The sequence below is a fragment of the Monopterus albus genome, unplaced genomic scaffold (assembly GCF_001952655.1).
Source record: "Monopterus albus unplaced genomic scaffold, M_albus_1.0 scaffold31.1, whole genome shotgun sequence".
NCBI classification, from domain to species: Eukaryota; Metazoa; Chordata; class Actinopteri; order Synbranchiformes; family Synbranchidae; genus Monopterus; species Monopterus albus.
The window spans coordinates 6,763,214-6,773,586 of record NW_018127911.1 but is presented as its reverse complement, the minus strand read 5'-3'; the positions used below and the strand labels follow the sequence as shown (position 1 = coordinate 6,773,586).

General features: G+C 39.9%; 1 long non-coding RNA gene across 1 annotated transcript in view; it reads right to left on the bottom strand.

Annotated features, from left to right (window-relative positions):
- Positions 1-1,658: 1,658 nt before the first annotated feature.
- LOC109958231 (uncharacterized) overlaps positions 1,659-10,373 on the bottom strand; it is a 25,245-nt gene continuing 16,530 nt past the window's right edge. The window contains exons 2-3 of the long non-coding RNA XR_002274645.1: positions 3,399-3,485; positions 1,659-1,895 (exon numbers count right to left, since the gene is read on the bottom strand). This is a non-coding gene — a long non-coding RNA (uncharacterized LOC109958231). The remainder of the gene's footprint in view (positions 1,896-3,398; positions 3,486-10,373) is intronic.

Genomic DNA, 10,373 nt, shown 5'->3' with positions numbered 1-10,373 from the left:
AATTTTTTGATCCTATAGCAGTCAGTGAAAAATTCACTCCTAGCTGCCACTGAGATGTCCTGAACCAGTGATTCTCAAACTCAGCAAGGGGCCCATACTACTGATTCCATGCATGCCTTCTCTCCAAGTCACCTCCTTCTCACATCACAACTCTCTCCATTGCTCTCTCTCTCACACACACTAATTTAATGTTTTGTTTTGTGTTTTTCTTGCCCTCTAAGAACCTGTCTAAATGGATGATGTTGATGAATGCATGTAAAGGATACGCTGCAGGTAGGATATGGTTACAAGCTAAGCTGGGAGGGAGGGAGTTAAGGAGAAAGAGATGAAGGGATACAAGGGAGGAACAGAGGGAGGGATAGTTTATAGATGGGCCTAGGGGAGTGGTGGGGGTGTGTGGAGGGTCAGGATGTTTGTCTTCCAATGAGCCGTGACTCTGAGAGAAAGAGGAGGGGAGAGTGGGATGAGAGAAGAGAGGAGGGTGAGAAGAGATGAAGGGAGCAAGATTAAAGGAGAGTGCCACAGCATCTTCATTGACAAGACAGGGAAGGTGAAAAGGTGTCAGTTTAAATACAGTCTTATCTACCCAACTGGATTATTCCTCACTATGCAATAATATGGAATACTGTTTTATTCAGTCCTTTTTTACAGCTTTTTTCTTGTCAATACAAAAAAATGTTTCTTCAAGCGTGACTTTTTGTACATCTGTTTGTAGTTGTGGGGTAATGAGTGATAGAAATCAAAAGAAAATTGCAGATACAGGCAGATAAATGAAGAGCAGGGGTGGAAGTGCATGTCTGTGCTGGAGTGTGTGCACTGTTGCTTGGTGGGATTGTGGAGTTTGTTTATTTGTTTTTCAAGATGGCTCGTAAAATGTGTGAGCATTTGTGTATCTGCTAAAGTGTGTGGTGTGCATGCTTCCCTTAGGGCACATACAGGGCAAAGGGAGTGTGTCCATGTAGGTGTGTAAACAAAGTACAGCGTCCAGAAACACACACACACACAGTTCACTTTCGCTTTACAAACACATTTACACATAGGAATGCAGACTTAAAAACATTTTACCTATTATGAATCTACAATATTAAATTGCTGGAGTATTCATTTAATGTGCAATGCTAGTTAAATGTATGGACACACCACTGAATACCAGCTATTGACTGGTAGTGTGAAGAGAATATAACAGATATAAAAATGATACTGCCTTACACATAATAAGAAGAAATGGTTTGATCCACTGATGTCCACAAGCATCAGATTGAAACACTGATATGTCCTGTCAGTCAATACAGCTTTTATTGCAGGCATGAGATGGTGAGTGGGAGTTTTCTTCATCTGCAGTATATTAGACATGTGTTCAACTGTGCAGTCTGATGATTTATAGCTCAGCTAGTTTTTCATTATTCTACCAAACAATAAGATGTGCAGCTGCCCCCAGCTGCCCTTGAAAAGGGTTCCTGAAGTACAGCAAGAGATTGATGGAGCCAATGTATAACAAGATATATGGTGAGATTAAATACAAAAAATGAACAGGCATTCAGATATGAGCACATGAATCTCTCTATGTACCACTTTTCACACATAAAAATCACAGTGTGAAATCAATTTTTTATTTATTTTTATTTATGTATATAATTATCATATTAAAGCGAGTGTGCAAATGTGTCATCACTACAGTGGTGCTGATGCAAGATCAACGCCTTATGGGTTTTTTTGCCAGGGCACCTTGGCACCTGTTATTCATGTGTTACTGCAGCTGTGTTACAACTTCAGACATATTGACTGTAGCAGCTGCTCCTCCAAGAGTGGGTATGTTGTCTGTGTGTGTTCACATGCACACACATACAGTAGACCTTGTCAGCATGGCCATAAGGTGTTGTGTCGCTATGGTACAGCTGTGAATAAAAAGACAAGTGATAATTATAGATCTGTTGTATCTGTGCATCCCCTAGCAGCAACAGTTTTTTTAACCTAATTAAAACTTGTATTATCATAAGTGTGGCCACTGGTTTAATAAGTTAGGCTAGACTGTAATCATCACATCATCAGGTTAAATGCTGAGACATCCCAATGCAACATTGCTGGTGATTGGTGCTTTAACCATGTCATCTCAAGCACTGACTACCCACAGAGCAATAGACTGGCTCAGAGAACAGCTACTGTATGTCTGCACTGGAAAATGCCATAGCTAAAGGAAGAGCCCTTACTTGACCTAACTGCAGTAGTAGCGCACACATGTCTGTAAACAAGCCAACTTCTTCATGAGGAGAGGATCCATCATTACAACCCACAGGCAGACAACAAACATCAGGCAGCTCTAGAATCAACATATTCATTAATGTCTTTAAACCAGCTGCTATCTTTCTAGCAATCGTACATGCTCGAGACTGAGGGAAAACTCTCAGCTGCACTATGTGGACACACCTCACTGAGACCTGCAATGCACACAACAACCAACAGGAAGTGAAATCACACAAGAGTAACTCAAAATATCTGGGTGAAGGGTGTGTGTGTGTGTGTGTGTTTGGAAGTGTCTGGTTTAATGAAGCCCTTGGCATTTGATTGTATAGGTGCATTGCTGCTCCACTGAAGATGTGTAAAATAGTTTGATCATTCTCAATATTCACACAAATGGATACAAATATAGTTATAGGATGAGGAGAGGGAAGCTTGAAAAACGCAATGAGATACTGAGAGGGGTAAAACCCGAGCCTCATCTGCACTGCTCTGCTTTATGCTGGGTTCAGCAAGGCTGTGTTTTTCTATTCTCATGCAACAGCTCTCTTTACAGATATAAATCTCCACTACTTAACTACCAGCACTAAAACATCTCTGATTAAATAGCTGCAGACAGCTCCTTATACTGCAGGGTGAGACAGTGTCCTTCTTTATGGAGTGCCTTCTCAGATTTTATCCTGTCAGGTTTTGTAGGATTTGATCTGTAGGTGCAACAAAGGTTTACTTTCTCAGATAGGTCTCCTCTGTAATAACTGAACCTAAGTCAGTTGCTATGGGAATTTCACTATGTTGTCATCACTCAGTTTTGGCACACAAGGCTGTTGTGGGTGTTGATTTATTTGCAGACACATGCTGTTTCATCTTTCTTCTGTCTGTCTGCCTCTTCTTGCATTCCTCTTCTCTTTCTCGGCTTTCCGTTCAGTCTCCCTCACTTTTGCTCTCTTGCTGCTTGTATATGTGATGAAACATTGTTAAGTTGTGGTTCAGAATGATTCACAACATGAAGAGTAAAGTAAACAGAATGGAAATTAACATAGGGAAACTACATTTTATGACCCATGTTCCAAACTGTGCAGTGTTTAAAAATTCCTACAGTTCAGTGTGCAAGCCTTTCACAACTAAAATAATACAACACATCCAGTGTTGTTTTAGTATCCTACCTTTTCTCAGAGGAGCCAGGAGCTTGTTGTCACCTCTGGAGCAAAAAGTGGCCCAGCATGCGTTGTTTTAAAGCTCCTCTGAAGCCACTGTGAAGGCAAAAGACCACAAAGATCATATATATATTCCTCCTGGCCCAGAGCACAGATGGCAAAATTGTTTTTATCTTCCAGAACTAAACATGACAGTAACAGTGAATTCAGCCACTAGTCTCATTTTGTAAAATAAATAAATAAAAATAATATATATAGAATGTGTAATGTCATATATTTGTACAACGTGAAATTGTTAGAGGGAATGAGGTCGAGCCATGTGTGAGTGTGCCTGTGTTTCCTAAACCACATCCTACAGTATATTTGGTTCTCTCTCTCTCTCTGACACATACACACACACACACACACACACACACACACACCTCTCTGTGTTTGCCACCTGTTGATAATTTCAAAATTCCAGCAAGTTCCACATTGAAGTAAGCATGAGTAATCTATTGTGAAGATGGCTGATATCGACCATATCCTGTGAGTGTGTGTGTCTGTGTGTCCTCCTGTGAACAAATCCCCTGGCTTTGAGTCCCTTAACATAGTTCTTCTGTTCAATTACATTTTCTACATGAGTGGAGCCAAGGACTGGTCGGTGCCAGCCCTGGCCACCCCCAGAATCTTACTGGCCACACCTGGTGCCACCCTTGCCAGAGTCAAAATGGGATGCTTGAATGTAAAATGAAAAACAATGGCAAAATGTTGCGTTAAATACAACTAACATTTTTCTGGTGCTTTATAACTGATACTGGTCAAATTACTTTTATTTGATGCCATGCATGATATTTGCATTCATTTCTCAGACTGTATTGTAGAGCAAGTGGGACGACTGTGCAGGACAGATGTAAATAAGGAGCCCAGCCAAAGTTAGCTAAAGAAAGCACTGTGTGTGCCAGTTTAACACAAAATAAGCAATTTGATTCTTACTAATGTATGGTTTATTATTTTATACAACTAGGGGTTTAATTTTCTTTTTACATGCATTTCAAAAGTGCCACCCCTCTCTGAGGCTGTGACCGAGCCTGGCCACCCTGTCCAAACCTTTTTAGATCTGACCCTGATTTCAAAAGGTAAGTAACAACATGCATAATTGTAAACCACATATCATTATACTTACAGTAATCTAAGGTCAGTAGTGTGAAAAATCAGAGCCAGCTCAATTCAGTTACACTGAAGGATGGGAATATCTCCTGGCAAGCAAATTATCCAAATGCAACTGACCTGCCCATATCACTCATTTCCATCTACAATTCCTCAGGGTGCCCAAATCTGTGCTGCATTAGTTCTTCCCAACAGCCAGTCCCACACTGTGTGCCTATATATGTGCAGAGAAGGTTGCCCTTTGAACTGGAGGAGTGTTCCTCTGAGGGGGGGTTCTGTACTTGTCTACTAACTGTAGGATTCTTAAAGGCTGGTCTAAGTAAACTCAGCCTCTTCCTGGAGTTTAGGTTCATTTAAATACATTAGAACTCATTTTAAAAATGTTATTTAACCACTTTAACCAGGGGCAATCCCACTGAGGTAAGAAACCTCTTTTACAAAGGAGCCCTGGCAAAGACAGCAGTATCAGAAAAAAACATTAGGACTCATGTCATTTGGGAACGGTGCTGAAGGTATTTTAGGCACTGAACCAATGTTAATGACACTGTTGTTCACAGTTTTAAAATAACCCAATCACATTATAGGATGGTTGAAAAAATGCTAACAGGAATCAGTGAGGTAATAATTTACCTTTGGGAGAATATATCATGTTTAAAAAAAAAAAAACCCTCTCAATGCCATTTGGAACTCACTAAGATGGGATCCTGATTGCGTGATTCTGCTCTGTCCTCTGTCATTAATAAAAACAATTGAAACCAAGGAAGATGAGTCAATTTACCAGATTTTCTGCAGTTTCTCGTGCATGTGGACAATTCACATAGCTATGAATTACACAAAGTTTGACAGAATGACTAACTGTTCCAGGTCTTCCACAGTATGCTCTTATAATGAGACAATGATTAGTAATAGTCCATTTTACAAGAGCATAAATCGAAGATGTTTTCTAGGGGAGTACAAGAAGTGGTTTCAAGTGTTTTCATGGTTGTTTTCGGGAGTTTCCTTCTTTGGTTCACCACAAAGAAAAGAGATTTCAAAAGAGATTTTGAAATCTTGTAGCATTTCCACTGACCATACCTATTGTATGTCTGTGTTTCCCTCCTCTTCTCATACACACTGAGAATGCTGGTGCAAATAAGTACACAAAAAAGACTGCAATATCAAACTATGACAACAGTCTTTAGTTTTAGTTGCTTAAATATAACCAAACTGTAGTCAGGCTTGAGGTGTCACGAGTGGATATTTGTGGCATAAATGTTGCAAAAATCATTTTGCAAACTTTGTATATTAACTTCGAGTTTATCTTTAAAAAATGTTGGTAGCATTTTCTATATATGTGTAGTCAGAATGGTGCGCTCAGCTCATTCAGCTTGATTTATAAAATAACAGCCCAGTGTCTTGCAGTTAGCCCACTTTTTCTTTTATACAGAGGCTATATCACTGGCTAAAAAAGCCACTGTATGTAGTCAACCCTCATTTTTGGTCAGATGAAGGATCATGTTTTACTGGCGTCATGTGCAACACATACGTTCGACCATGTGTGCCTTCCAGCTACAATCCAGTTCTCTGTGGGTAAACACTGTATTTCACATCGACTTCAGGGATGAAGAAATGTCATTTCCTATGTGGGCACTAATTACAATTTGAATCACAAATTATGGGAAACATCTTAGACAACAGACTTTTACCTCACCATAATTGTTGTGGTTCATATTGCTGATTTTGAACCATTGTGTGCTTGTCTTTTCAGCTCAAAATAAACCCTGCGTGACTTGGTCCATGAGATCAGACCATAGAGAATGCTAAATTACAATCAGATCAGCACTACACTTAAAGCCTTGAACATTCAGAGACACAGTACCCTCTGTAATGCTTATAGTTTAACTTCATTTTACTTTTTTTTTTATTTCTACAGCTACAGCAGATGAGCTGCATTGTCCCTGCTATGAGCTTTGGGTTTAAATATCACCAGTCCTTGAATCCTGCTGTTTTATGGATCTTGGGTATTTTTATATGACTGCTTTTCAGACATGAAATGGATTGTTTGTGCACAAATAATCAACACTTGTTAATTTTTAGAGCCGCTGGCCTCTGGGAGTACAACTTCTTTTTTTTTTGTTGGTTACTGTAACAATGTCTGACTAAGATGAAACAGAATCACAGCTGTGATACATTACTAATGTTACTTTTTTCATAGACAAATATATTATATAATGTCTTACAGGATACCTCACTTATGGGGCAACATAAGCAGCAATACATCTGTTCAGTTTATTGAACATCTAAAAGTTGCGTGTAAAAATATGTTTTTTTCTCTGCAGGCAATGTCACCTGCTCTGAAATAATGTATGTCAACTTTTTATGTATTGCTGGGAAATTGTGTACAGATATTCATTGTCCCCAGAGGATGAAACCTACTGACTAGAGTGACAGCACCACCATGAGTTTGGAAGTTTCAGTCTTTAGATGCCATGAAACACCCATTCATGTTATCCACAGGATGAATTTTAATAACTCGTATTTTTTCTCATTATCAGGTCAAAATTTTATTTTGTCCAATACTTTAGTGTAGTATCAAATAACTGCAAATCTCCCTCTTAACATGCTAAACTTAGAAACTCAGGAAACATTTTACCTGCTTAACATTTGTATGTTAGCTGCTAGAATGACAATACTTAGTCTTGTCCATAAGTCTCAGTTTTGTTTGTATTAGGTGGAAGTTGTCTGGATAACTGCCCATGGTTCAATATGGAACAGTTAGTTCCTGTGGATCCAATTGCACATACAGTTTTGTCATACTGTAAATTATACTTCCCCTGCAATACGATCCCTGAATCCACTCAAAACACTCTGGAAATAGGCAACATACAGACCTTATCCATTAGAAGTGTTCCAAGTGTGGTGTGTTTGTTACAGGCGAGGCATCACTCCAGCGTCTTAATGTTTGGAACATCTGAGAAGCTATTTGTTGACTGTTGAAACCACACTGTCTCAACATTTCCTGAAATCAGCAACCCGACTTTAGCCACTGGTAACTGAGTGAGCAGAACAGATGTGGCAAACAATTATCTTTGCTGGAAGCGGGCAAGAGTCCTAATTTTTTCACTGGTTGGAAAAATGTATGCATTGATTTGTTTCATAAAAATACAAATTCTCTTTTCAGCGTGGTTTGCTGGGGTTGTTCTGCCTAGCTAAGAAGTGAAGGGGTAAATTGTACTTTCACACATGTTTAAATTCAGGGTCTTTCCATTAGGACCCCTTAGATTGAGAGGAAATTGTTCACTAGAAAAATAAAGCTCAGGCCATCTGCCTTCTTTCAGTTTCTTGAGGCCGTTCCTAGACCATGTTTTTGGTAAAATGTCAACAAAATGATTTATAGTATTTGCATGATAAACTAGATTTTCCTGAGAGATGCAGCTTTGCAAACGTTTGATAATGATTACAGTATTCTGTATCTCTCACACATACCCACACCTACTCTAACACAGGCTGTCTTTAAGGGGGATGCCTGACACGGGTCCCTGCAGAGCTGAATGATCACGGGACAAAAGTCGAGAGCAGACAGGCTGCCTGCTAGAAAGAAAAAGCAGAAAGGGTTTTATCAAGCAGAAAAAGAAAAGACTCCCCATGCAGATTAATAAAATAACCCCGAGGGTCTTCTATACACACCCTGATCTGCACTCCCTCCTGTTCCCCAACAGAAATATCACACACACACACAGGGAATACCTGGGGTCTACCTCACCTGTTGCCAGGCAACAACTGATGAGAAAAAAAGCCAGTGGTGTTCTGATGATTAAAATTTCCTGGGTAGCAGTGTTTGATCCCCAGTATGCTGTCATTGTCTCTCCACGGCTTCATAAGAAACCCAACACTAGGGTAGCAAGAGAGGGAAGAGAATATATAAACTTTCTCACTCTTGTCAAGAGGTGGCTGGCTTTGCTCACTGACTTTTCCCCTAATTTTTAGAGGATAAAGAACCACCATCACCCTCCCCCTCACCCAAGTGAGCTAAGGACTTTCTTTATTTTTCTCCATTCATGTCATACTAGTCACTTTGACAATCAACTGGGCAGTCGTGTTTTTCAAAGAGAGACCAAGAAGAAGCGGAAATACATCAAGGGAGGTTGTACCGCGAGTCAGACATAGAAAGTGGCGGCCTTTCTTAACAGTCCTGTGCTCAGTTTATTTAAAACATTGCTGTTGAGGGGAGAGGGAAGCAGAGACACCACTTCGAAAGGAATGTGTAGTTAATGCCACACTCATGGCCAAATTAGTCAAGCCCACTGAGGGGATTCCTCCTGGGGTCACTTGCATGGTTAAAGACATATTCTTCAGTGCATTCACATCCACATGAAGCACTCATTTCCTTACATGCATGCACATTCACAAAAAAAAATCTATAAACAAACTAATTCCTCCAGAAAATCATATTCTAACATGTATGAGAACACCATGATGCACCATGAGGTTAGTCTGAGCAAAACCTTCAGTTGTGGCAGTGACATCTAAATGAATAGTTGGACAAAATTGGAAATCCGGTTTTTCTTTTTTTGCCATGAGTTAGATTGACACTACTCTCATATCTGTCTGTTAAGTATGAGGCTAACACCACCATTGTTTTATCTTAGCTTAATAAGGACTGGAAACAGGGGGAACCAGCTAAATGTGAAACAACTTCTTTAAATAACCCATAACATGCTCATTTCCAGCCACTGAATGTTTAATCTTGGGTACCTCTAGATTAGCTTTGCACCATCATAACTCCAAACAGTCTGTAATTATTTCAGAACGATAAAACTAAAGAGCCTCTTCCTAAAGTACCTACCTACCTACCTACCTTCCCAAAAACAAGATAGAACACACACAACTCCTGCTGCCGGTGTTGTGCTGAAAGTGGACAGCACAACAAACTGCGACAGCATTAATTAATTTGAATTTCTCCTCCATAGATAGGTAAACAATGGTATATGTACAGATGAAAAGAGGTTGAGAAATTGAGAAACCTCATATTTTAACTTGCATAATGCAGACATGGTAACTTCACCAGCCTTACAACAATTCTCTAACAAAATAACGCATTAACAGGCATGCACCGTGTTTTTCTTTAAACCTACTGTCAAGTCCCACCCAGGAGTGGAAACGTCACTCCCTTTCAAGTAGCTCCAAGGTCGGTAAATCCAACCGGTGGTTGCTGCATCTTCCCCCACACTACCACATACAGTCCCAAAGCAGTGAAATTAATTCCAACAGGTAGCTAGCACTAACAATAACATCATGGATTGCTAATCCACTTGTTAACCCACATCACATCACATGTAGCAGACACACTGGCCTCAAGCAGTCAAAACAAACAGGTACTGTACTCCGAGGGAATAAAACATTGATGAGCTGATCATTCACTGCCACAGAGTGTTTCACTGGCGAGCTGCCTGTAGGTTAGACCTGGTCAAGTAAAACAACAAGTCCCTGTACACGAACATTCCTGGACATGCAGTAACCTCAGGCCCTGTATTTTTATCCACATCCCTGGTCACAGTGCAGCAGGAGGATGTAAAATAGATCCACAAAACCAGGCACAGTTGAAAAATTCCACTTTTAAAATGGCACCGGTGGATGTCAGGCAAGTTTATGTGAATACTAGAACATATGTACACCTCATTTTTTAGCTTTAGGTCACGTCTAAGATGATAGTTCACCTTTGTAACATTGTAAATAAGTCAGAAAAAAAGGAAAAGCATACCATGGGCGCTTTAACACAAATGTACACAGCAGAGTGGTGTTTTGTTGGGGTTTTTTTTTTTTTTTTTTCACAACCTCAATTCCCCATGGACCCAT